The sequence below is a fragment of the Heterodontus francisci genome, chromosome 15, assembly GCF_036365525.1.
Source record: "Heterodontus francisci isolate sHetFra1 chromosome 15, sHetFra1.hap1, whole genome shotgun sequence".
Lineage (NCBI taxonomy): Eukaryota > Metazoa > Chordata > Chondrichthyes > Heterodontiformes > Heterodontidae > Heterodontus > Heterodontus francisci.
The window spans coordinates 100469085-100496038 of NC_090385.1; positions in this window are offsets into that span (position 1 = coordinate 100469085).

A 26954-nucleotide genomic window follows, 5' to 3' on the forward strand; every position below is an offset into this window, starting at 1 on the left:
AACTGGCATTCTGTCACTTTCACAATGCATTTGTCTGCATTTAGCTTAATCCCAGCTTTCCTGGTTCTCTTCATGGCTTCATGGAGATGGTTGTCATGATCTTTTCCATCTACACCATATATCTGGATAACATCAGCTATACTGACTGCTCCTTTGCATCCCCTGTATGTCTTGTCTACTTTCTGTTGGAACACATCCTGGCTCACTTTGAGGCCAAAGGGTTGACGCAGGAATTTGTACCGTCCAAAGGGTGTGTTGAATGTTGTCAACTGTGAAGATTCTGCGTCTAGCTTTACATTCCAGTCACCATTTTTGTCAAACTTGCTGAAAACTTTTGCCCCTGCCAATGTTGGTGTGATTTCTTCCAATGTTGGAATAGGGTAGTGATCCCTCTTTCATGCTTGGTTAAGATCTTCGGGATTTAGACAAATTCTTAGCTGACCATTTGGCTTCTCTCTCACCATGATGGAATTTACCCAATCTGTAGGCTCTGTGACTCTGGTGATCACCTTCTTTTCTTCTATTTCTCGAGTTCTCTTTCAAGCTTTCCTCTTAGTTCCACTGGTATTTTACATGGGGGATGAATCAGTGGTTTCATCGCTGGGCCAATAGTGATGTGATACTCAAAATCTTTGAAACATCCAACCATCTCAGCAAAACACTCTGGGTACATTTGTACCAGATCTTCTTTGCTTCTGATCAGAGGGCACTTTTCAACAGGTGTACTGTCTTCAACCCTCAGTGTCACCTCCTTCACCTCATGGTTTACTGAGATAATCTGCAACTCTTCACAACTGCTCAACCCCAGGACAGCTGGACCATCTGTTTCTGTGTGTAGAACATACAGTTAACATCTTTTCCTTTGTGTGTACCTCTGATTTGGGTTGTTCCTAGCTGTCAAATCTCAGTTCCCCCGTATGCTGTTAGCATGTTGTTTAGTTTCAGAGAACCTTCCCTTGGATAACTATTTTTCTCCAAATTTTCAGGAAAGATCTGCTGGTATAGTCTGAGCGGGATGATGTTACGCTGCACTCCATTATCAATCTTCACCTTCAGATTTCTCGTTGTGGGCTTATTTTTCAGCCTCTTCCTGATCTGAATGGTTGTGTGAATCTCTGGGAACTGTCATATCCAGACATTTCGTGCAATTCTATGGTTCCTATGTCTATCATGTTCTCAAACCCATCGTCATCTTCCAGGGTATGGATGTTTTCGTTTCTTTCACTTTTCCTTCACCCTGTTACTCTGGCTCTGATGACTCGTCTACCACCTTCTTGCCTTGTTCTGCACATCTTTTCCCAGTGATTGGTCTTTCCGCAAGCTCTGCAGATTGATCCATATGTGGGATATTTCCTTCCATCTGTCAATTCATGTGGTCGTCCACAGATCTTGCACGTCTTTCTCTGTTTGGTGTACATTCTTCAGTTGTTGTTTCATTACATCGATCCTGCTGCCCGTCTCTTGGCATAACTGAAGGCTAGCCATTTGGAAGGTCAGAGTCTTCATCTGTCTGCTCGTGGCTTCATGTGCTCTAGCAGTGTCTACAGCCTGCAATATTGTGAGCTTGTCCTGTCTGATTAGAGCTTTCTGTACTTCAGGATGTGCAGAACCCAAATGAGCTGATCTATCAGCCATTCATCTGTGTCCTTAAATTTACATTTTTGGGCTGCATTTTTCAAACTTGCTCCAAAATTGTCAACAGGCTCACCTAGTTCCTGACTGAGGCCTTGAAATTCATATCGGTATATCCGATGATTTGTTTTTGGCTGGCGATGGGTGCTGAATCATTCAAAAATGTTGTCTGGGTTTCTGCTGTCCTCTCCGCTCAGGTCCCAGCTGTTAAATAAGTTTAATCCTTTATCTCCAGCCCACAGAAGGATATAGCTGACCCTCTCCTCTTCACTAGTGCCTTTTAGAAAACTACTGAAAGCCAAATTGCACTTTTGTTTAAACTTCTCAAATGCCTCGATGACATCAGCTCCCCAATTCACGATGGGCTGTAGCAGTACATTCATTTCTGTCCCAGCTGACATTTCGATCTTTTTTTTTAAGAGTTTTCGCAGGAGTCACTCAGTTTTTCTATTTCTCTCTCTGGCACCAATTTGGGTCACTTTTCTCAATCTGATGCTTTTACAAATGCTGTAGGTTTACTCACAGATACTCCTGGCCGCCATGTTTCATCTTTATGTTGTTTCTGGTTCTCAGATATTGGAAAGAATCACACTTTAATCTTGGAAAAGACTGGAGTCAGTCTTGTTGATTTCAACACCATGATTTTGCTGTAGAACTTGAATGGACTGGTTCTTGTGTTACCGATAACATAACTCCCCAGTGCAGCTATGAATGTGACCCCCCCCCTTTGGAACACTTAAACATAACAACTAGTTCCTAGCTAATTAGTTCCTAAAACTTTACAGATAGTATAATACATATATATATATATTATTGTCTATAACAATGTTTTAATGAAATTTTCATTGCAATTTGAAATTAACACCTCCTGCACAGGATTTCCAAGGGGTGGGATAGAGCAATACTTCATGGGGAAGCTAAACGGCAGATTAATAAATGCTCAGTGTTCACAGCTGTTTTCTCAGTTCCTCCTGGGAAACTATTTGGTGATAGAATGTCAGTACGTGTTCTGAGAGACTCATTTGTACATTATCGAATGGTTCACACACAGAGGAATTCAGCATTGGTGTTGCCATTCCTGCTTACAATTGGACTTCAGGTAAGGAAGACAGTCAGCAGCAACAGTAGTAAGGGCCTGGGTGAAAGGAGCAGCAGAGAGAGGAGCAGCAGAGAGAGGGCAACAGCACAGGACGAGAGTGGCACAGTTGCTAGCACCGCAGCCTCACAGCTCCAACAACCCGGGTTTGGTACTGGGTACTGCCTGTGCGGAGTTGGCAATTTCCCTGTGACCGTGCAGTTTTTCTCCAGTGCTCCAGTTTCCTTGCCCATGCCAAAGACTTGTGGGTTGACAGGTAAATTGGCTATTATAAAAAAAAATTGCCCTTAGGAAAGTGAGTTATTAGAATTTTCTTTTAGAATTAGAACATTACAGCTCAGTACAGGCCCTTCGGCCCTCGATGTTGCGCCGACCTGTGAAACCATCTGACCTACACTATTCCATTTTCATCCGTATGTCTATCCAATGACCACTTAAATGCCCTTAAAGTTGGCGAGTCTACTACTGTTGCAGGCAGGGCGTTCCACGCCCCTACTCCTCTCTGAGTAAAGAAACTACCTCTAACATCTGTCCTATATCTATCACCCCTCAACTTAAAGCTATGTCCCCTCGTGTTTGCCATCACCATCCGAGGAAAAAGACTCTCACTATCCACCCTATCTAACCCTCTGATTACCTTATATGTCTCTATTAAGTCACCTCTCCTCCTCCTTCTCTCCAATGAAAACAACCTCAAGTCCCTCAGCCTTTCCTCGTAAGACCTTCCCTCCATACCAGGCAACATCCTAGTAAATCTCCTCTGCACCCTTTCCATAGCTTCCACATCCTTCCTATAATGCGGTGACCAGAACTGCACGCAATACTCCAGGTGCGGTCTCACCAGAGTTTTGTACAGCTGCAGCATGACATCGTGGCTCCGAAACTCGATCCCCCTACTAATAAAAGCTAACACACCATATGCCTTCTTAACAGCCCTATTAACCTGGGTAGCAACCTTCAGGGATTTATGCACCTGGACACCAAGATGTCTCTGTTCATCTACACTACCAAGAATCTTCCCATTAGCCCAGTACTCTGCATTCCTGTTACTCCTTCCAAAGTGAATCACCTGGCACTTTTCCGCATTAAACTCCATTTGCCATCTCTCAGCCCAGCTCTGCAGCCTATCTATGTCCCTCTGTACCCTACAACATCCTTCGGCACTATCCACAACTCCACCGACCTTAGTGTCATCTGCAAATTTACTAACCCACCCTTCTACACCCTCTTCCAGGTCATTTATAAAAATGACAAACAGCAGTGGCCCCAAAACGGATCCTTGCAGTACACCACTAGTAACTAAACTCCAGGATGAACATTTACCATCAACCACCACCCTCTGTCTTCTTTCAGCTAGCCAATTTCTGATCCAAAGCTCTAAATCACGTTCAACCCCAGATTGCGTATTTTCTGCAATAGCCTACCGTGGGGAACCTTATCAAATGCCTTACTGAAATCCATATACACCACATCCAGTGCTTTACCCTCATCCACCTGTTTGGTCACCTTCTCGAAAAACTCAATAAGGTTTGTGAGGCACGACCTACCCGTCACAAAACCGTGGTAGGAGCATTTTGGGGATGTGAGATGGAAAATGGGATTAGTATAGGATTAGTATCAATGGGTGGTTGATGCTCAGTGCAGCCTGGTTGAGCCAAAGGGCTTGTTTTGGTGCTGTATCTATGAGAGAGAGAGGAGCAGCTGAGAGATTAATAGTAGACTGAAAATTAGAGTCATTGCTATGATTCCCATCCAGGGGACATTACAGTCAGTGCTCTGATACTCACCCAGGGGACATTACAGTCAATGCTCTGATACTCACCCAGGGGACATTACAGTCAGTGCTCTGATTCTCACCCAGGGGACATGACAGTCAATGCTCTGATACTCACCCAGGGGACATTACAGTCAATGCTCTGATTCTCACCCAGGGGACATTACAGTCAGTGCTCTGATACTCACCCAGGGGACATTACAGTCAATGCTCTGATTCTCACCCAGGGGACATTACAGTCAATGCTCTGATTCTCACCCAGGGGACATGACAGTCAATGCTCTGATACTCACCCAGGGGACATTACAGTCAATGCTCTGATTCTCACCCAGGGGACATTACAGTCAGTGCTCTGATACTCACCCAGGGGACATTACAATAAGTGCTCTGATTCTCACCCAGGGGACATTACAGTCAATGCTCTGATTCTCACCCAGGGGACATTACAGTCAGTGCTCTGATACTCATGCAGGGGACATTACAGTCAGTGCTCTGATACTCACCCAGGGGACATTTCAGTAAGTGCTCTGATTCTCACCCAGAGGACATTACAGTCAATGCTCTGATACTCACCCAGGGGATATTACAGTCAATGCTCTGATACTCACCCAGGGGACATTACAATAAGTGCTCTGATTCTCACCCAGAGGACATTACAGTCAATGCTCTGATACCCACCCAAGGGACATTACAGTCAATGCTCTGATTCTCACCCAGGGGACATTACAGTCAATGCTCTGATTCTCACCCAGGGGACATTACAGTCAGTGCTCTCACACTCAGCCAGGGGACATTACAGTCAATGCTCTGATTCTCACCCAGGGGACATTACAGACAATGCTCTGATAATCACCAAGGGGACATTACAGTCAATGCTCTGATACTCACCCAAGGGACATTACAGTCAATGCTCTGATTCTCACCCAGGGTACATTACAGTCAGTGCTCTGATTCTCACCCAGGGGACATTACAGTCAATGCTCTGATACTCACCCAGGGGACATTACAGTCAATGCTCTGATTCTCACCCAGGGGACATTACAGTCAGTGCTCTGATACTCACCCAGGGGACATTACAATAAGTGCTCTGATTCTCACCCAGGGGACATTACAGTCAGTGCTCTCACACTCAGCCAGGGGACATTACAGTCAATGCTCTGATTCTCACCCAGGGGACATTACAGTCAATGCTCTGATAATCACCAAGGGGACATTACAGTCAATGCTCTGATACTCACCAAGGGGACATTGCAGTCAATGCTCTGATTCTCACCCAGGGGACATTACAGTCAGTGCTCTGATACTCACCCAGGGGACATTACAGTCAGTGCTCTGATTCTCACCCAGGGGACATTACAGTCAGTGCTCTGATTCTCACCCAGTGGACATTACAGTCAATGCTCTGACACTCACCCAGGGGACATTACAGTCAATGCTCTGATTCTAACCCAGGGGACATTACAGTCAGTGCTCTGATACTCATACAGGGGACATTACAGTCAGTGCTCTGATACACACCCAGGGGACATTACAGTCAATGCTCTGATTCTCACCCAGGGGACATTACAGTCACTGCTCTGATTCTTATCGAGGGGACATCACAGTCAGTGCTCTGATTCTCATCCAGGTGACATTACAGTCAGTGCTCTGATTCTCACCCAGGGGACATTACAGTCAATGCTCTGATTCTCATCCAGGTGACATTACAATCAGCGCTCTGATATTTATCGAGGGGACATTACAGTCAGTGCTCTGATTCTCATCCAGGTGACATTACAGTCAGTGCTCTGATTCTCACCCAGCGGACATTACAATCAGTGCTCTGATACTTATCCAGGGGACATTACAGTCAGTGCTCTGATTCTCATCCAGGTGACATTACAATCAGTGCTCTGATATTTATCGAGGGGACATTACAGTCAGTGCTCTGATTCTCATCCAGGTGACATTACAGTCAGTGCTCTGATTCTCACCCAGGGGACATTACAATCAGTGCTCTGATATTTATCGAGGGGACATTACAGTCAGTGCTCTAATTCTCATCCAGGTGACATTACAGTCAATGCTCTGATTCTCACTCAGGGGACATTACAGTCAGTGCTCTGATACTCACCAAGGGACATTACAGTCAGTGCTCTGATTCTCACCCAGGGGACATTACAGTCAGTGCTCTGATTCTCACCCAGGGGTCATTACAGTCAGTGCTCTGATACTCACCCAGGGGACATTACAGTCAATGCTCTGATTCTCACCCAGGGGACATTACAGTCAGTGCTCGCATACACATCCAGGGGACATTACAGTCAATGCTCTGATACTCATCCAGGGGACATTGCTATCAGTGCTCTGATTCTCACCCAGGTGACATTACAGTCAGTGCTCTGATACTTATGCAGGGGACATTACAGTCAGTGCTTTGATTCTCACCCAGGGGACATTACAGTCAGTGCTCTGAATCGCACCCAGGTGACATTACAGTCAGTGCTCTGATTCTCACCCAGGGGACATTACAGTCAGTGCTCTGATACTCATACAGGGGACATTGCTGTCAGTGCTCTGATACTCACCCAGGGGACATTACAGTAAGTGCTCTGATTCTCACCCAGAGGACATTACAGTCAATGCTCTGATACTCACCCAGGGGATATTACAGTCAATGCTCTGATACTCACCCAGGGGACATTACAATAAGTGCTCTGATTCTCACCCAGAGGACATTACAGTCAATGCTCTGATACCCACCCAAGGGACATTACAGTCAATGCTCTGATTCTCACCCAGGGGACATTACAGTCAATGCTCTGATTCTCACCCAGGGGACATTACAGTCAGTGCTCTCACACTCAGTCAGGGGACATTACAGTCAATGCTCTGATTCTCACCCAGGGGACATTACAGTCAATGCTCTGATAATCACCAAGGGGACATTACTGTCAATGCTCTGATACTCACCCAGGGGACATTACAGTCAATGCTCTGATTCTCACCCAGGGTACATTACAGTCAGTGCTCTGATTCTCACCCAGGGGACATTACAGTCAATGCTCTGATTCTCACCCAGGGGACATTACAGTCAGTGCTCTGATACTCACCCAGGGGACATTACAATAAGTGCTCTGATTCTCACCCAGGGGTCATTACAGTCAGTGCTCTGATACTCACCCAGGGGACATTACAGTCAATGCTCTGACTCTCACCCAGGGGACATTACAGTCAGTGCTCGCATACACATCCAGGGGACATTACAGTCAATGCTCTGATACTCACCCAGGGGACATTACAGTCAGTGCTATGATTCTCACCCAGGGGACATTACAGTCAGTGCTCTGATTCTCACCCAGGGGACATTACAGTCAGTGCTCTGATTCTCACCCAGTGGACGTGACAGTCAATGCTCTGACACTCACCCAGGGGACATTACAGTCAATGCTCTGATTCTAACCCAGGGGACATTACAGTCAGTGCTCTTGATACTCATACAGGGGACATTACAGTCAGTGCTCTGATACATACCCAGGGGACATTACAGTCAATGCTCTGATTCTGACCCAGGGGACATTACAGTCACTGCTCTGATTCTCACCCAGGGGACATTACAGTCAGCGCTCTCACACTCAGCCATGGGACATTACAGTCAATGCTCTGATTCTCACCGAGGGGACATTACAGTCAATGCTCTGATACTCACCCAGGGGACATTACAGTCAATGCTCTGATTCTAACCCAGGGGACATTACAGTCAGTGCTCTGATACTCATACAGGGGACATTACAGTCAGTGCTCTGATACTCACCCAGGGGACATTACATTCAATGCTCTGATTCTCACCCAGGGGACATTACAGTCACTGCTCTGATTCTCACCCAGGGGACATTACAGTCAGCGCTCTCACACTCAGCCATGGGACATTACAGTCAATGCTCTGATTCACACCGAGGGGACATTACAGTCAATGCTCTGATACTCACCAGGGGACATTACAGTAAGTGCTCTGATTCTCACCCAGAGGACATTACAATCAGTGCTCTGATTCTTATCGAGGGGACATCACAGTCAGTGCTCTGATTCTCATCCAGGTGACATTACAGTCAGTGCTCTGATTCTCACCCAGGGGACATTACAGTCAATGCTCTGATTCTCATCCAGGTGACATTACAATCAGCGCTCTGATATTTATCGAGGGGACATTACAGTCAGTGCTCTGATTCTCATCCAGGTGACATTACAGTCAGTGCTCTGATTCTCACCCAGGGGACATTACAATCAGTGCTCTGATACTTATCCAGGGGACATTACAGTCAGTGCTCGGATTCTCACCCAGGGGACATTACAATAAGTGCTCTGATTCTCACCCAGAGGACATTACAGTCAATGCTCTGATACCCACCCAAGGGACATTACAGTCAATGCTCTGATACTCACCCAGGGGACATTTCAGTAAGTGCTCTGATTCTCACCCAGAGGACATTACAGTCAATGCTCTGATACTCACCCAGGGGATATTACAGTCAATGCTCTGATACTCACCCAGGGGACATTACAATAAGTGCTCTGATTCTCACCCAGAGGACATTACAGTCAATGCTCTGATACCCACCCAAGGGACATTACAGTCAATGCTCTGATTCTCACCCAGGGGACATTACAGTCAATGCTCTGATTCTCACCCAGGGGACATTACAGTCAGTGCTCTCACACTCAGCCAGGGGACATTACAGTCAATGCTCTGATTCTCACCCAGGGGACATTACAGTCAATGCACTGATAATCACCAAGGGGACATTACAGTCAATGCTCTGATACTCACCCAGGGGACATTACAGTCAATGCTCTGATTCTCACCCAGGGTACATTACAGTCAGTGCTCTGATTCTCACCCAGGGGACATTACAGTCAATGCTCTGATACTCACCCAGGGGACATTACAGTCAATGCTCTGATTCTCACCCAGGGGACATTACAGTCAGTGCTCTGATACTCACCCAGGGGACATTACAATAAGTGCTCTGATTCTCACCCAGGGGACATTACAGTCAGTGCTCTCACACTCAGCCAGGGGACATTACAGTCAATGCTCTGATTCTCACCCAGGGGACATTACAGTCAATGCTCTGATAATCACCAAGGGGACATTACAGTCAATGCTCTGATACTCACCAAGGGGACATTACAGTCAATGCTCTGATTCTCACCCAGGGGACATTACAGTCAGTGCTCTGATACTCACCCAGGGGACATTACAGTCAGTGCTATGATTCTCACCCAGGGGACATTACAGTCAGTGCTCTGATTCTCACCCAGGGGACATTACAGTCAGTGCTCTGATTCTCACCCAGTGGACGTTACAGTCAATGCTCTGACACTCACCCAGGGGACATTACAGTCACTGCTCTGATTCTCACCCAGGGGACATTACAGTCAGCGCTCTCACACTCAGCCATGGGACATTACAGTCAATGCTCTGATTCTCACCGAGGGGACATTACAGTCAATGATCTGATACTCACCCAGGGGACATTACAGTCAATGCTCTGATTCTAACCCAGGGGACATTACAGTCAGTGCTCTGATACTCATACAGGGGACATTACAGTCAGTGCTCTGATACTCACCCAGGGGACATTACAGTCAATGCTCTGATTCTCACCCAGGGGACATTACAGTCACTGCTCTGATTCTCACCCAGGGGACATTACAGTCAGCGCTCTCACACTCAGCCATGGGACATTACAGTCAATGCTCTGATTCTCACCGAGGGGACATTACAGTCAATGCTCTGATACTCACCCAGGGGACATTACAGTAAGTGCTCTGATTCTCACCCAGAGGACATTACAATCAGTGCTCTGATTCTTATCGAGGGGACATCACAGTCAGTGCTCTGATTCTCATCCAGGTGACATTACAGTCAGTGCTCTGATTCTCACCCAGGGGACATTACAGTCAATGCTCTGATTCTCATCCAGGTGACATTACAATCAGCGCTCTGATATTTATCGAGGGGACATTACAGTCAGTGCTCTGATTCTCATCCAGGTGACATTACAGTCAGTGCTCTGATTCTCACCCAGGGGACATTACAATCAGTGCTCTGATACTTATCCAGGGGTCATTACAGTCAGTGCTCTGATTCTCATCCAGGTGACATTACAATCAGTGCTCTGATATTTATCGAGGGGACATTAAAGTCAGTGCTCTGATTCTCATCCAGGTGACATTACAGTCAGTGCTCTGATTCTCACCCAGGGGACATTACAATCAGTGCTCTGATATTTATCGAGGGGACATTACAGTCAGTGCTCTAATTCTCATCCAGGTGACATTACAGTCAGTGCTCTGATTCTCACCCAGGGGACATTACAATCAGTGCTCTGATACTTATCCAGGGGACATTACAGTCAATGCTCTGATTCTCACTCAGGGGACATTACAGTCAGTGCTCTGATACTCACCCAGGGACATTACAGTCAGTGCTCTGATTCTCACCCAGGGGACATTACAGTCAGTGCTCTGATTCTCACCCAGGGGTCATTACAGTCAGTGCTCTGATACTCACCCAGGGGACATTACAGTCAATGCTCTGATTCTCACCCAGGGTACATTACAGTCAGTGCTCGCATACACATCCAGGGGACATTACAGTCAATGCTCTGATACTCATCCAGAGGACATTACTATCAGTGCTCTGATTCTCACCCAGGTGACATTACAGTCAGTGCTCTGATACTTATGCAGGGGACATTACAGTCAGTGCTTTGATTCTCACCCAGGGGACATTACAGTCAGTGCTCTGAATCGCACCCAGGTGACATGACAGTCAGTGCTCTGATTCTCACCCAGGGGACATTACAGTCAGTGCTCTGATACTCATACAGGGGACATTACTGTCAGTGCTCTGATACTCACCCAGGGGACATTACAGTCAATGCTCTGATTCTCATCCAGGTGACATTACAATCAGCGCTCTGATATTTATCGAGGGGACATTACAGTCAGTCCTCTGATTCTCATCCAGGTGACATTACAGTCAGTGCTCTGATTCTCACCCAGGGGACATTACAATCAGTGCTCTGATACTTATCCAGGGGACATTACAGTCAGTGCTCTGATTCTCATCCAGGTGACATTACAATCAGTGCTCTGATATTTATCGAGGGGACATTACAGTCAGTGCTCTGATTCTCATCCAGGTGACATTACAGTCAGTGCTCTGATTCTCACCCAGGTGACATTACAATCAGTGCTCTGATATTTATCGAGGGGACATTACAGTCAGTGCTCTAATTCTCATCCAGGTGACATTACAGTCAGTGCTCTGATTCTCACCCAGGGGACATTACAATCAGTGCTCTGATACTTATCCAGGGGACATTACAGTCAATGCTCTGATTCTCACTCAGGGGACATTACAGTCAGTGCTCTGATACTCACCCAGGGACATTACAGTCAGTGCTCTGATTCTCACCCAGGGGACATTACAGTCAGTGCTCTGATTCTCACCCAGGGGTCATTACAGTCAGTGCTCTGATACTCACCCAGGGGACATTACAGTCAATGCTCTGATTCTCACCCAGGGGACATTACAGTCAGTGCTCGCATACACATCCAGGGGACATTACAGTCAATGCTCTGATACTCATCCAGGGGACATTACTATCAGTGCTCTGATTCTCACCCAGGTGACATTACAGTCAGTGCTCTGATACTTATGCAGGGGACATTACAGTCAGTGCTTTGATTCTCACCCAGGGGACATTACAGTCAGTGCTCTGAATCGCACCCAGGTGACATGACAGTCAGTGCTCTGATATTTATCGAGGGGACATTACAGTCAGTGCTCTGATTCTCATCCAGGTGACATTACAGTCAGTGCTCTGATTCTCACCCAGGGGACATTACAATCAGTGCTCTGATATTTATCGAGGGGACATTACAGTCAGTGCTCTAATTCTCATCCAGGTGACATTACAGTCAGTGCTCTGATTCTCACCCAGGGGACATTACAATCAGTGCTCTGATACTTATCCAGGGGACATTACAGTCAATGCTCTGATTCTCACTCAGGGGACATTACAGTCAGTGCTCTGATACTCACCCAGGGACATTACAGTCAGTGCTCTGATTCTCACCCAGGGGACATTACAGTCAGTGCTCTGATTCTCACCCAGGGGTCATTACAGTCAGTGCTCTGATACTCACCCAGGGGACATTACAGTCAATGCTCTGATTCTCACCCAGGGGACATTACAGTCAGTGCTCGCATACACATCCAGGGGACATTACAGTCAATGCTCTGATACTCATCCAGGGGACATTACTATCAGTGCTCTGATTCTCACCCAGGTGACATTACAGTCAGTGCTCTGATACTTATGCAGGGGACATTACAGTCAGTGCTTTGATTCTCACCCAGGGGACATTACAGTCAGTGCTCTGAATCGCACCCAGGTGACATGACAGTCAGTGCTCTGATTCTCACCCAGGGGACATTACAGTCAGTGCTCTGATACTCATACAGGGGACATTACTGTCAGTGCTCTGATACTCACCCAGGGGACATTACAGTCAATGCTCTGATTCTCATCCAGGTGACATTACAATCAGCGCTCTGATATTTATCGAGGGGACATTACAGTCAGTCCTCTGATTCTCATCCAGGTGACATTACAGTCAGTGCTCTGATTCTCACCCAGGGGACATTACAATCAGTGCTCTGATACTTATCCAGGGGACATTACAGTCAGTGCTCTGATTCTCATCCAGGTGACATTACAATCAGTGCTCTGATATTTATCGAGGGGACATTACAGTCAGTGCTCTGATTCTCATCCAGGTGACATTACAGTCAGTGCTCTGATTCTCACCCAGGTGACATTACAATCAGTGCTCTGATATTTATCGAGGGGACATTACAGTCAGTGCTCTAATTCTCATCCAGGTGACATTACAGTCAGTGCTCTGATTCTCACCCAGGGGACATTACAATCAGTGCTCTGATACTTATCCAGGGGACATTACAGTCAATGCTCTGATTCTCACTCAGGGGACATTACAGTCAGTGCTCTGATACTCACCCAGGGACATTACAGTCAGTGCTCTGATTCTCACCCAGGGGACATTACAGTCAGTGCTCTGATTCTCACCCAGGGGTCATTACAGTCAGTGCTCTGATACTCACCCAGGGGACATTACAGTCAATGCTCTGATTCTCACCCAGGGGACATTACAGTCAGTGCTCGCATACACATCCAGGGGACATTACAGTCAATGCTCTGATACTCATCCAGGGGACATTACTATCAGTGCTCTGATTCTCACCCAGGTGACATTACAGTCAGTGCTCTGATACTTATGCAGGGGACATTACAGTCAGTGCTTTGATTCTCACCCAGGGGACATTACAGTCAGTGCTCTGAATCGCACCCAGGTGACATGACAGTCAGTGCTCTGATATTTATCGAGGGGACATTACAGTCAGTGCTCTGATTCTCATCCAGGTGACATTACAGTCAGTGCTCTGATTCTCACCCAGGTGACATTACAATCAGTGCTCTGATATTTATCGAGGGGACATTACAGTCAGTGCTCTAATTCTCATCCAGGTGACATTACAGTCAGTGCTCTGATTCTCACCCAGGGGACATTACAATCAGTGCTCTGATACTTATCCAGGGGACATTACAGTCAATGCTCTGATTCTCACTCAGGGGACATTACAGTCAGTGCTCTGATACTCACCCAGGGACATTACAGTCAGTGCTCTGATTCTCACCCAGGGGACATTACAGTCAGTGCTCTGATTCTCACCCAGGGGTCATTACAGTCAGTGCTCTGATACTCACCCAGGGGACATTACAGTCAATGCTCTGATTCTCACCCAGGGGACATTACAGTCAGTGCTCGCATACACATCCAGGGGACATTACAGTCAATGCTCTGATACTCATCCAGGGGACATTACTATCAGTGCTCTGATTCTCACCCAGGAGACATTACAGTCAGTGCTCTGATACTTATGCAGGGGACATTACAGTCAGTGCTTTGATTCTCACCCAGGGGACATTACAGTCAGTGCTCTGAATCGCACCCAGGTGACATGACAGTCAGTGCTCTGATTCTCACCCAGGGGACATTACAGTCAGTGCTCTGATACTCATACAGGGGACATTACTGTCAGTGCTCTGATACTCACCCAGGGGACATTACAGTAAGTGCTCTGATTCTCACCCAGAGGACATTACAGTCAATGCTCTGATACTCACCCAGGGGACATTCCAGTCAATGCTCTGATACTCACCCAGGGGACATTACAGTAAGTGCTCTGATTCTCACCCAGAGGACATTAAAGTCAATGCTCTGATACTCACCGAGGGGACATTACAGTCAATGCTCTGATTCTCACCCAGGGGACATTACAGTCAGTGCTCTGATACTCACCCAGGGGACATTACAATCAGTGCTATGATTCTCACCCAGGGGACATTACAGTCAGTGCTCTGATTCCCATCCAGGGGACATTAGAGTCAGTGCTCTGATTCTCACCCAGGTGACATTACAGTCAGTGCTCTGATTCTCACCCAGGGGACATTACAGTCAGTGCTCTGATACTCACCCAGGTGATATTACAGTCAGTGCTCTCATACTCATCCAGGGGACATTACAGTCAGTGCTCTAATTCTCACCCAGGTGACATTACAGTCAGTGCTCTGATTCTCACCCAGGGGACATTACAGTCAGTGCTCTGATTCTCACCCAGGGGACATTACAGTCAGTGCTCTCACACTCAGCCAGGGGACATTACAGTCACTGCTCTGATTCTCACCCAGGGGACATTACAGTCAGCGCTCTCACACTCAGCCATGGGACATTACAGTCAATGCTCTGATTCTCACCGAGGGGACATTACAGTCAATGCTCTGATACTCACCCAGGGGACATTACAGTCAATGCTCTGATTCTAACCCAGGGGACATTACAGTCAGTGCTCTGATACTCATACAGGGGACATTACAGTCAGTGCTCTGATACTCACCCAGGGGACATTACAGTCAATGCTCTGATTCTCACCCAGGGGACATTACAGTCACTGCTCTGATTCTCACCCAGCGGACATTACAGTCAGCGCTCTCACACTCAGCCATGGGACATTACAGTCAATGCTCTGATTCACACCGAGGGGACATTACAGTCAATGCTCTGATACTCACCCAGGGGACATTACAGTAAGTGCTCTGATTCTCACCCAGAGGACATTACAATCAGTGCTCTGATTCTTATCGAGGGGACATCACAGTCAGTGCTCTGATTCTCATCCAGGTGACATTACAGTCAGTGCTCTGATTCTCACCCAGGGGACATTACAGTCAATGCTCTGATTCTCATCCAGGTGACATTACAATCAGCGCTCTGATATTTATCGAGGGGACATTACAGTCAGTGCTCTGATTCTCATCCAGGTGACATTACAGTCAGTGCTCTGATTCTCACCCAGCGGACATTACAATCAGTGCTCTGATACTTATCCAAGTGGACATTACAGTCAGTGCTCTGATTCTCATCCAGGTGACATTACAATCAGCGCTCTGATATTTATCGAGGGGACATTACAGTCAGTGCTCTGATTCTCATCCAGGTGACATTACAGTCAGTGCTCTGATTCTCACCCAGGGGACATTACAATCAGTGCTATGATATTTATCGAGGCGACATTACAGTCAGTGCTCTAATTCTCATCCAGGTGACATTACAGTCAGTGCTCTGATTCTCACCCAGGGGACATTACAATCAGTGCTCTGATACTTATCCAGGGGACATTACAGTCAATGCTCTGATTCTCACTCAGGGGACATTACAGTCAGTGCTCTGATACTCACCCAGGGACATTACAGTCAGTGCTCTGATTCTCACCCAGGGGTCATTACAGTCAGTGCTCTGATATTCACCCAGGGGACATTACAGTCAATGCTCTGATTCTCACCCAGGGGACATTACAGTCAGTGCTCTGATTCTCACCCAGTGGACATTACAGTCAATGCTCTGACACTCACCCAGGGGACATTACAGTCAATTCTCTGATTCTAACCCAGGGGACATTATAGTCAGTGCTCTGATACTCATACAGGGGACATTACAGTCAGTGCTCTGATACTCTTCCAGGGGACATTACAGTCAATGCTCTGATTCTCACCCAGGGGACATTACAGTCAGTGCCGTGATACTCACCCAGGGGACATTACAGTCAGTGCTCTGATTCTAACCCAGGGGACATTACAGTCAGTGCTCTGATACTCATACAGGGGACATTACAGTCAGTGCTCTGATACTCACCCAGGGGACATTACAGTCAATGCTCTGATTCTCACCCAGGGGACATTACAGTCACTGCTCTGATTCTCACCCAGGGGACATTACAGTCAGCGCTCTCACACTCAGCCATGGGACATTACAGTCAATGCTCTGATTCACACCGAGGGGACATTACAGTCAATGCTCTGATACTCACCCAGGGGACATTACAGTAAGTGCTCTGATTCTCACCCAGAGGACATTACAATCAGTGCTCTGATTCTTATCGAGGGGACATCACAGTCAGTGCTCTGATTCTCATCCAGGTGACATTACAGTCAGTGCTCTGATTCTCACCCAGGGGACATTACAGTCAATGCTCTGATTCTCATCCAGGTGACATTACAATCAGCGCTCTGATATTTATCGAGGGGACATTACAGTCAGTGCTCTGATTCTCATCCAGGTGACATTACAGTCAGTGCTCTGATTCTCACCCAGCGGACATTACAATCAGTGCTCTGATATTTATCGAGGGGACATTACAGTCAGTGCTCTGATTCTCATCCAGGTGACATTACAATCAGCGCTCTGATATTTATCGAGGGGACATTACAGTCAGTGCTCTGATTCTCATCCAGGTGACATTACAGTCAGTGCTCTGATTCTCACCCAGGGGACATTACAATCAGTGCTATGATATTTATCGAGGCGACATTACAGTCAGTGCCCTAATTCTCATCCAGGTGACATTACAGTCAGTGCTCTGATTCTCACCCAGGGGACATTACAATCAGTGCTCTGATACTTATCCAGGGGACATTACAGTCAATGCTCTGATTCTCACTCAGGGGACATTACAGTCAGTGCTCTGATACTCACCCAGGGACATTACAGTCAGTGCTCTGATTCTCACCCAGGGGTCATTACAGTCAGTGCTCTGATATTCACCCAGGGGACATTACAGTCAATGCTCTGATTCTCACCCAGGGGACATTACAGTCAGTGCTCTGATTCTCACCCAGTGGACATTACAGTCAATGCTCTGACACTCACCCAGGGGACATTACAGTCAATGCTCTGATTCTAACCCAGGGGACATTATAGTCAGTGCTCTGATACTCATACAGGGGACATTACAGTCAGTGCTCTGATACTCATCCAGGGGACATTACAGTCAATGCTCTGATTCTCACCCAGGGGACATTACAGTCAGTGCCGTGATACTCACCCAGGGGACATTACAGTCAGTGCTCTGATTCTCACCCAGGGGACATTACAGTCAGTGCTCTGATTCTCACCCAGTGGACATTACAGTCAATGCTCTGACACTCACCCAGGGGACATTACAGTCAATGCTCTGATTCTCACCCAGGGGACATTACAGTCACTGCTCTGATTCTCACCCAGGGAACATTACAGTCAGCGCTCTCACACTCAGCCATGGGACATTACAGTCAATGCTCTGATTCTCACCGAGGGGACATTACAGTCAATGCTCTGATACTCACCCAGGGGACATTACAGTCAATGCTCTGATTCTCACCCAGGGGACATTACAGTCAGTGCTCTGATACTCACCCAGGGACATTACAGTCAGTGCTCTGATTCTCACCCAGGGGTCATTACAGTCAGTGCTCTGATATTCACCCAGGGGACATTACAGTCAATGCTCTGATTCTCACCCAGGGGACATTACAGTCAGTGCTCGCATACACATCCAAGGAACATTACAGTCAATGCTCTGATACTCATCCAGGGGACATTACAATCAGTGCTCTGATTCTCACCCAGGTGACATTACAGTCAGTGCTCTGATACTTCTGCAGGGGACATTACAGTCAGAGCTTTGATTCTCACCCAGGGGACATTACAGTCAGTGCTCTGAATCGCACCCAGGTGACATTACAGTCAGAGCTCTGATTCTCACCCAGGGGACATGACAGTCAATGCTCTGATACTCACCCAGGGGACATTACAGTCAATGCTCTGATTCTCACCCAGGGGACATTACAGTCAGTGCTCTGATACTCACCCAGGGGACATTACAGTCAATGCTCTGATTCTCACCCAGGGGACATTACAGTCAATGCTCTGATACTCACCCAGGGGACATTACAGTCAGTGCTCTGATTCTCACCCAGGGGACATGACAGTCAATGCTCTGATACTCACCCAGGGGACATTACAGTCAATGCTCTGATTCTCACCCAGGGGACATTACAGTCAGTGCTCTGATACTCACCCAGGTGACATTACAGTCAGTGCTCTGATTCTCACCCAGCGGACATTACAATCAGTGCTCTGATACTTATCCAGTGGACATTACAGTCAGTGCTCTGATTCTCATCCAGGTGACATTACAATCAGCGCTCTGATATTTATCGAGGGGACATTACAGTCAGTGCTCTGATTCTCATCCAGGTGACATTACAGTCAGTGCTCTGATTCTCACCCAGGGGACATTACAATCAGTGCTATGATATTTATCGAGGCGACATTACAGTCAGTGCTCTAATTCTCATCCAGGTGACATTACAGTCAGTGCTCTGATTCTCACCCAGGGGACATTACAATCAGTGCTCTGATACTTATCCAGGGGACATTACATTCAATGCTTTGATTCTCACTCAGGGGACATTACAGTCAGTGCTCTGATACTCACCCAGGGACATTACAGTCAGTGCTCTGATTCTCACCCAGGGGTCATTACAGTCAGTGCTCTGATATTCACCCATGGGACATTACAGTCAATGCTCTGATTCTCACCCAGGGGACATTACAGTCAGTGCTCTGATTCTCACCCAGTGGACATTACAGTCAATGCTCTGACACTCACCCAGGGGACATTACAGTCAATTCTCTGATTCTAACCCAGGGGACATTATAGTCAGTGCTCTGATACTCATACAGGGGACATTACAGTCAGTGCTCTGATACTCATCCAGGGGACATTACAGTCAATGCTCTGATTCTCACCCAGGGGACATTACAGTCAGTGCCGTGATACTCACCCAGGGGACATTACAGTCAGTGCTCTGATTCTAACCCAGGGGACATTACAGTCAGTGCTCTGATACTCATACAGGGGACATTACAGTCAGTGCTCTGATACTCACCCAGGGGACATTACAGTCAATGCTCTGATTCTCACCCAGGGGACATTACAGTCACTGCTCTGATTCTCACCCAGGGGACATTACAGTCAGCGCTCTCACACTCAGCCATGGGACATTACAGTCAATGCTCTGATTCACACCGAGGGGACATTACAGTCAATGCTCTGATACTCACCCAGGGGACATTACAGTAAGTGCTCTGATTCTCACCCAGAGGACATTACAATCAGTGCTCTGATTCTTATCGAGGGGACATCACAGTCAGTGCTCTGATTCTCATCCAGGTGACATTACAGTCAGTGCTCTGATTCTCACCCAGGGGACATTACAGTCAATGCTCTGATTCTCATCCAGGTGACATTACAATCAGCGCTCTGATATTTATCGAGGGGACATTACAGTCAGTGCTCTGATTCTCATCCAGGTGACATTACAGTCAGTGCTCTGATTCTCACCCAGCGGACATTACAATCAGTGCTCTGATATTTATCGAGGGGACATTACAGTCAGTGCTCTGATTCTCATCCAGGTGACATTACAATCAGCGCTCTGATATTTATCGAGGGGACATTACAGTCAGTGCTCTGATTCTCATCCAGGTGACATTACAGTCAGTGCTCTGATTCTCACCCAGGGGACATTACAATCAGTGCTATGATATTTATCGAGGCGACATTACAGTCAGTGCTCTAATTCTCATCCAGGTGACATTACAGTCAGTGCTCTGATTCTCACCCAGGGGACATTACAATCAGTGCTCTGATACTTATCCAGGGGACATTACAGTCAATGCTCTGATTCTCACTCAGGGGACATTACAGTCAGTGCTCTGATACTCACCCACGGACATTACAGTCAGTGCTCTGATTCTCACCCAGGGGTCATTACAGTCAGTGCTCTGATATTCACCCAGGGGACATTACAGTCAATGCTCTGATTCTCACCCAGGGGACATTACAGTCAGTGCTCTGATTCTCACCCAGTGGACATTACAGTCAATGCTCTGACACTCACCCAGGGGACATTACAGTCAATGCTCTGATTCTAACCCAGGGGACATTATAGTCAGTGCTCTGATACTCATACAGGGGACATTACAGTCAGTGCTCTGATACTCATCCAGGGGACATTACAGTCAATGCTCTGATTCTCACCCAGGGGACATTACAGTCAGTGCCGTGATACTCACCCAGGGGACATTACAGTCAGTGCTCTGATTCTCACCCGGGGACATTACAGTCAGTGCTCTGATTCTCACCCAGTGGACATTACAGTCAATGCTCTGACACTCACCCAGGGGACATTACAGTCAATGCTCTGATTCTCACCCAGGGGACATTACAGTCACTGCTCTGATTCTCACCCAGGGAACATTACAGTCAGCGCTCTCACACTCAGCCATGGGACATTACAGTCAATGCTCTGATTCTCACCGAGGGGACATTACAGTCAATGCTCTGATACTCACCCAGGGGACATTACAGTCAATGCTCTGATTCTCACCTAGGGGACATTACAGTCAGTGCTCTGATACTCACCCAGGGACATTACAGTCAGTGCTCTGATTCTCACCCAGGGGTCATTACAGTCAGTGCTCTGATATTCACCCAGGGGACATTACAGTCAATGCTCTGATTCTCACCCAGGGGACATTACAGTCAGTGCTCGCATACACATCCAAGGAACATTACAGTCAATGCTCTGATACTCATCCAGGGGACATTACAATCAGTGCTCTGATTCTCACCCAGGTGACATTACAGTCAGTGCTCTGATACTTCTGCAGGGGACATTACAGTCAGTGCTTTGATTCTCACCCAGGGGACATTACAGTCAGTGCTCTGAATCGCACCCAGGTGACATTACAGTCAGTGCTCTGATTCTCACCCAGGGGACATGACAGTCAATGCTCTGATACTCACCCAGGGGACATTACAGTCAATGCTCTGATTCTCACCCAGGGGACATTACAGTCAGTGCTCTGATACTCACCCAGGGGACATTACAGTCAATGCTCTGATTCTCACCCAGGGGACATTACAGTCAATGCTCTGATACTCACCCAGGGGACATTACAGTCAGTGCTCTGATTCTCACCCAGGGGACATGACAGTCAATGCTCTGATACTCACCCAGGGGACATTACAGTCAATGCTCTGATTCTCACCCAGGGGACATTACAGTCAGTGCTCTGATACTCACCCAGGGGACATTACAATAAGTGCTCTGATTCTCACCCAGGGGACATTACAGTCAATGCTCTGATTCTCACCCAGGGGACATTACAGTCAGTGCTCTGATACTCATGAAGGGGACATTACAGTCAGTGCTCTGATACTCACCCAGGGGACATTTCAGTAAGTGCTCTGATTCTCACCCAGAGGACATTACAGTCAATGCTCTGATACTCACCCAGGGGATATTACAGTCAATGCTCTGATACTCACCCAGGGGACATTACAATAAGTGCTCTGATTCTCACCCAGAGGACATTACAGTCAATGCTCTGATACCCACCCAAGGGACATTACAGTCAATGCTCTGATTCTCACCCAGGGGACATTACAGTCAATGCTCTGATTCTCACCCAGGGGACATTACAGTCATTGCTCTCACACTCAGCCAGGGGACATTACAGTCAATGCTCTGATTCTCACCCAGGGGACATTACAGTCAATGCTCTGATAATCACCAAGGGGACATTACAGTCAATGCTCTGATACTCACCCAGGGGACATTACAGTCAATGCTCTGATTCTCACCCAGGGTACATTACAGTCAGTGCTCTGATTCTCACCCAGGGGACATTACAGTCAATGCTCTGATACTCACCCAGGGGACATTACAGTCAATGCTCTGATTCTCACCCAGGGGACATTACAGTCAGTGCTCTGATACTGACCCAGGGGACATTACAATAAGTGCTCTGATTCTCACCCAGGGGACATTACAGTCAGTGCTCTCACACTCAGCCAGGGGACATTACAGTCAATGCTCTGATTCTCACCCAGGGGACATTACAGTCAATGCTCTGATAATCACCAAGGGGACATTACAGTCAATGCTCTGATACTCACCAAGGGGACATTACAGTCAATGCTCTGATTCTCACCCAGGGGACATTACAGTCAGTGCTCTGATACTCACCCAGGGGACATTTCAGTCAGTGCTCTGATTCTCACTCAGGGGACATTACAGTCAGTGCTCTGATTCTCACCCAGTGGACATTACAGTCAATGCTCTGACACTCACCCAGGGGACATTACAGTCAATGCTCTGATTCTAACCCAGGGGACATTACAGTCAGTGCTCTGATACTCATACAGGGGACATTACAGTCAGTGCTCTGATACACACCCAGGGGACATTACAGTCAATGCTCTGATTCTCACCCAGGGGACATTACAGTCACTGCTCTGATTCTCACCCAGGGGACATTACAGTCAGCGCTCTCACACTCAGCCATGGGACATTACAGTCAATGCTCTGATTCTCACCGAGGGGACATTACAGTCAATGCTCTGATACTCACCCAGGGGACATTACAGTCAATGCTCTGATTCTAACCCAGGGGACATTACAGTCAGTGCTCTGATACTCATACAGGGGACATTACAGTCAGTGCTCTGATACTCACCCAGGGGACATTACAGTCAATGCTCTGATTCTCACCCAGGGGACATTACAGTCACTGCTCTGATTCTCACCCAGGGGACATTACAGTCAGCGCTCTCACACTCAGCCATGGGACATTACAGTCAATGCTCTGATTCACACCGAGGGGACATTACAGTCAATGCTCTGATACTCACCCAGGGGACATTACAGTAAGTGCTCTGATTCTCACCCAGAGGACATTACAATCAGTGCTCTGATTCTTATCGAGGGGACATCACAGTCAGTGCTCTGATTCTCATCCAGGTGACATTACAGTCAGTGCTCTGATTCTCACCCAGGGGACATTACAGTCAATGCTCTGATTCTCATCCAGGTGACATTAAAATCAGCGCTCTGATATTTATCGAGGGGACATTACAGTCAGTGCTCTGATTCTCATCCAGGTGACATTACAGTCAGTGCTCTGATTCTCACCCAGGGGACATTACAATCAGTGCTCTGATACTTATCCAGGGGACATTACAGTCAGTGCTCTGATTCTCATCCAGGTGACATTACAATCAGTGCTCTGATATTTATCGAGGGGACATTACAGTCAGTGCTCTGATTCTCATCCAGGTGACATTACAGTCAGTGCTCTGATTCTCACCCAGGGGACATTACAATCAGTGCTCTGATATTTATCGAGGGGACATTACAGTCAGTGCTCTAATTCTCATCCAGGTGACATTACAGTCAGTGCTCTGATTCTCACCCAGGGGACATTACAATCAGTGCTCTGATACTTATCCAGGTGACATTACAGTCAGTGCTCTGATTCTCACCCAGGGGACATTACAATCAGTGCTCTGATTCTCACTCAGGGGACATTACAGTCAGTGCTCTGATACTCACCCAGGGACATTACAGTCAGTGCTCTGATTCTCACCCAGGGGACATTACAGTCAGTGCACTGATTCTCACCCAGGGGTCATTACAGTCAGTGCTCTGATACTCACCCAGGGGACATTACAGTCAATGCTCTGATTCTCACCCAGGGGACATTACAGTCAGTGCTCGCATACACATCCAGGGGACATTACAGTCAATGCTCTGATACTCATCCAGGGGACATTGCTATCAGTGCTCTGATTCTCACCCAGGTGACATTACAGTCAGTGCTCTGATACTTATGCAGGGGACATTACAGTCAGTGCTTTGATTCTCACCCAGGGGACATTACAGTCAGTGCTCTGAATCGCACCCAGGTGACATTACAGTCAGTGCTCTGATTCTCACCCAGGGGACATTACAGTCAGTGCTCTGATACTCATACAGGGGACATTACTGTCAGTGCTCTGATACTCACCCAGGGGACATTACAGTAAGTGCTCTGATTCTCACCCAGAGGACATTACAGTCAATGCTCTGATTCTCACCCAGGGGACATTACAGTCAATGCTCTGATAATCACCAAGGGGACATTACATTCAATGCTCTGATACTCACCCAGGGGACATTACAGTCAATGCTCTGATTCTCACCCAGGGTACATTACAGTCAGTGCTCTGATTCTCACCCAGGGGACATTACAGTCAATGCTCTGATACTCACCCAGGGGACATTACAGTCAATGCTCTGATTCTCACCCAGGGGACATTACAGTCAGTGCTCTGATACTCACCCAGGGGACATTACAATAAGCGCTCTGATTCTCACCCAGGGGACATTACAGTCAGTGCTCTCACACTCAGCCAGGGGACATTACAGTCAATGCTCTGATTCTCACCCAGGGGACATTACAGTCAATGCTCTGATAATCACCAAGGGGACATTACAGTCAATGCTCTGATACTCACCAAGGGGACATTACAGTCAATGCTCTGATTCTCACCCAGGGGACATTACAGTCAGTGCTCTGATACTCACCCAGGGGACATTACAGTCAGTGCTATGATTCTCACCCAGGGGACATTACAGTCAGTGCTCTGATTCTCACCCAGTGGACGTTACAGTCAATGCTCTGACACTCAGCCAGGGGACATTACAGTCAATGCTCTGATTCTAACCCACGGGACATTACACTCAGTGCTCTTGATACTCATACAGGGGACATTACAGTCAGTGCTCTGATACACACCCAGGGGACATTACAGTCAATGCTCTGATTCTGACCCAGGGGACATTACAGTCACTGCTCTGATTCTCACCCAGGGGACATTACAGTCAGCGCTCTCACACTCAGCCATGGGACATTACAGTCAATGCTCTGATTCTCACCGAGGGGACATTACAGTCAATGCTCTGATACTCACCCAGGGGACATTACAGTCAATGCTCTGATTCTAACCCAGGGGACATTACAGTCAGTGCTCTGATACTCATACAGGGGACATTACAGTCAGTGCTCTGATACTCACCCAGGGGACATTACAGTCAATGCTCTGATTCTCACCCAGGGGACATTACAGTCACTGCTCTGACTCTCACCCAGGGGACATTACAGTCAGCGCTCTCACACTCAGCCATGGGACATTACAGTCAATGCTCTGATTCACACCGAGGGGACATTACAGTCAATGCTCTGATACTCACCCAGGGGACATTACAGTAAGTGCTCTGATTCTCACCCAGAGGACATTACAATCAGTGCTCTGATTCTTATCGAGGGGACATCACAGTCAGTGCTCTGATTCTCATCCAGGTGACATTACAGTCAGTGCTCTGATTCTCACCCAGGGGACATTACAGTCAATGCTCTGATTCTCATCCAGGTGACATTACAATCAGCGCTCTGATATTTATCGAGGGGACATTACAGTCAGTGCTCTGATTCTCATCCAGGTGACATTACAGTCAGTGCTCTGATTCTCACCCAGGGGACATTACAATCAGTGATCTGATACTTATCCAGGGGACATTACAGTCAGTGCTCTGATTCTCATCCAGGTGACATTACAATCAGTGCTCTGATATTTATCGAGGGGACATTACAGTCAGTGCTCTGATTCTCATCCAGGTGACATTACAGTCAGTGCTCTGATTCTCACCCAGGGGACATTACAATCAGTGCTCTGATATTTATCGAGGGGACATTACAGTCAGTGCTCTAATTCTCATCCAGGTGACATTACAGGCAGTGCTCTGATTCTCACCCAGGGGACATTACAATCAGTGCTCTGATACTTATCCAGGGGACATTACAGTCAATGCTCTGATTCTCACTCAGGGGACATTACAGTCAGTGCTCTGATACTCACCCAGGGACATTACAGTCAGTGCTCTGATTCTCACCCAGGGGACATTACAGTCAGTGCTCTGATTCTCACCCAGGGGTCATTACAGTCAGTGCTCTGATACTCACCCAGGGGACATTACAGTCAATGCTCTGATTCTCACCCAGGGGACATTACAGTCAGTGCTCGCATCCACATCCAGGGGACATGACAGT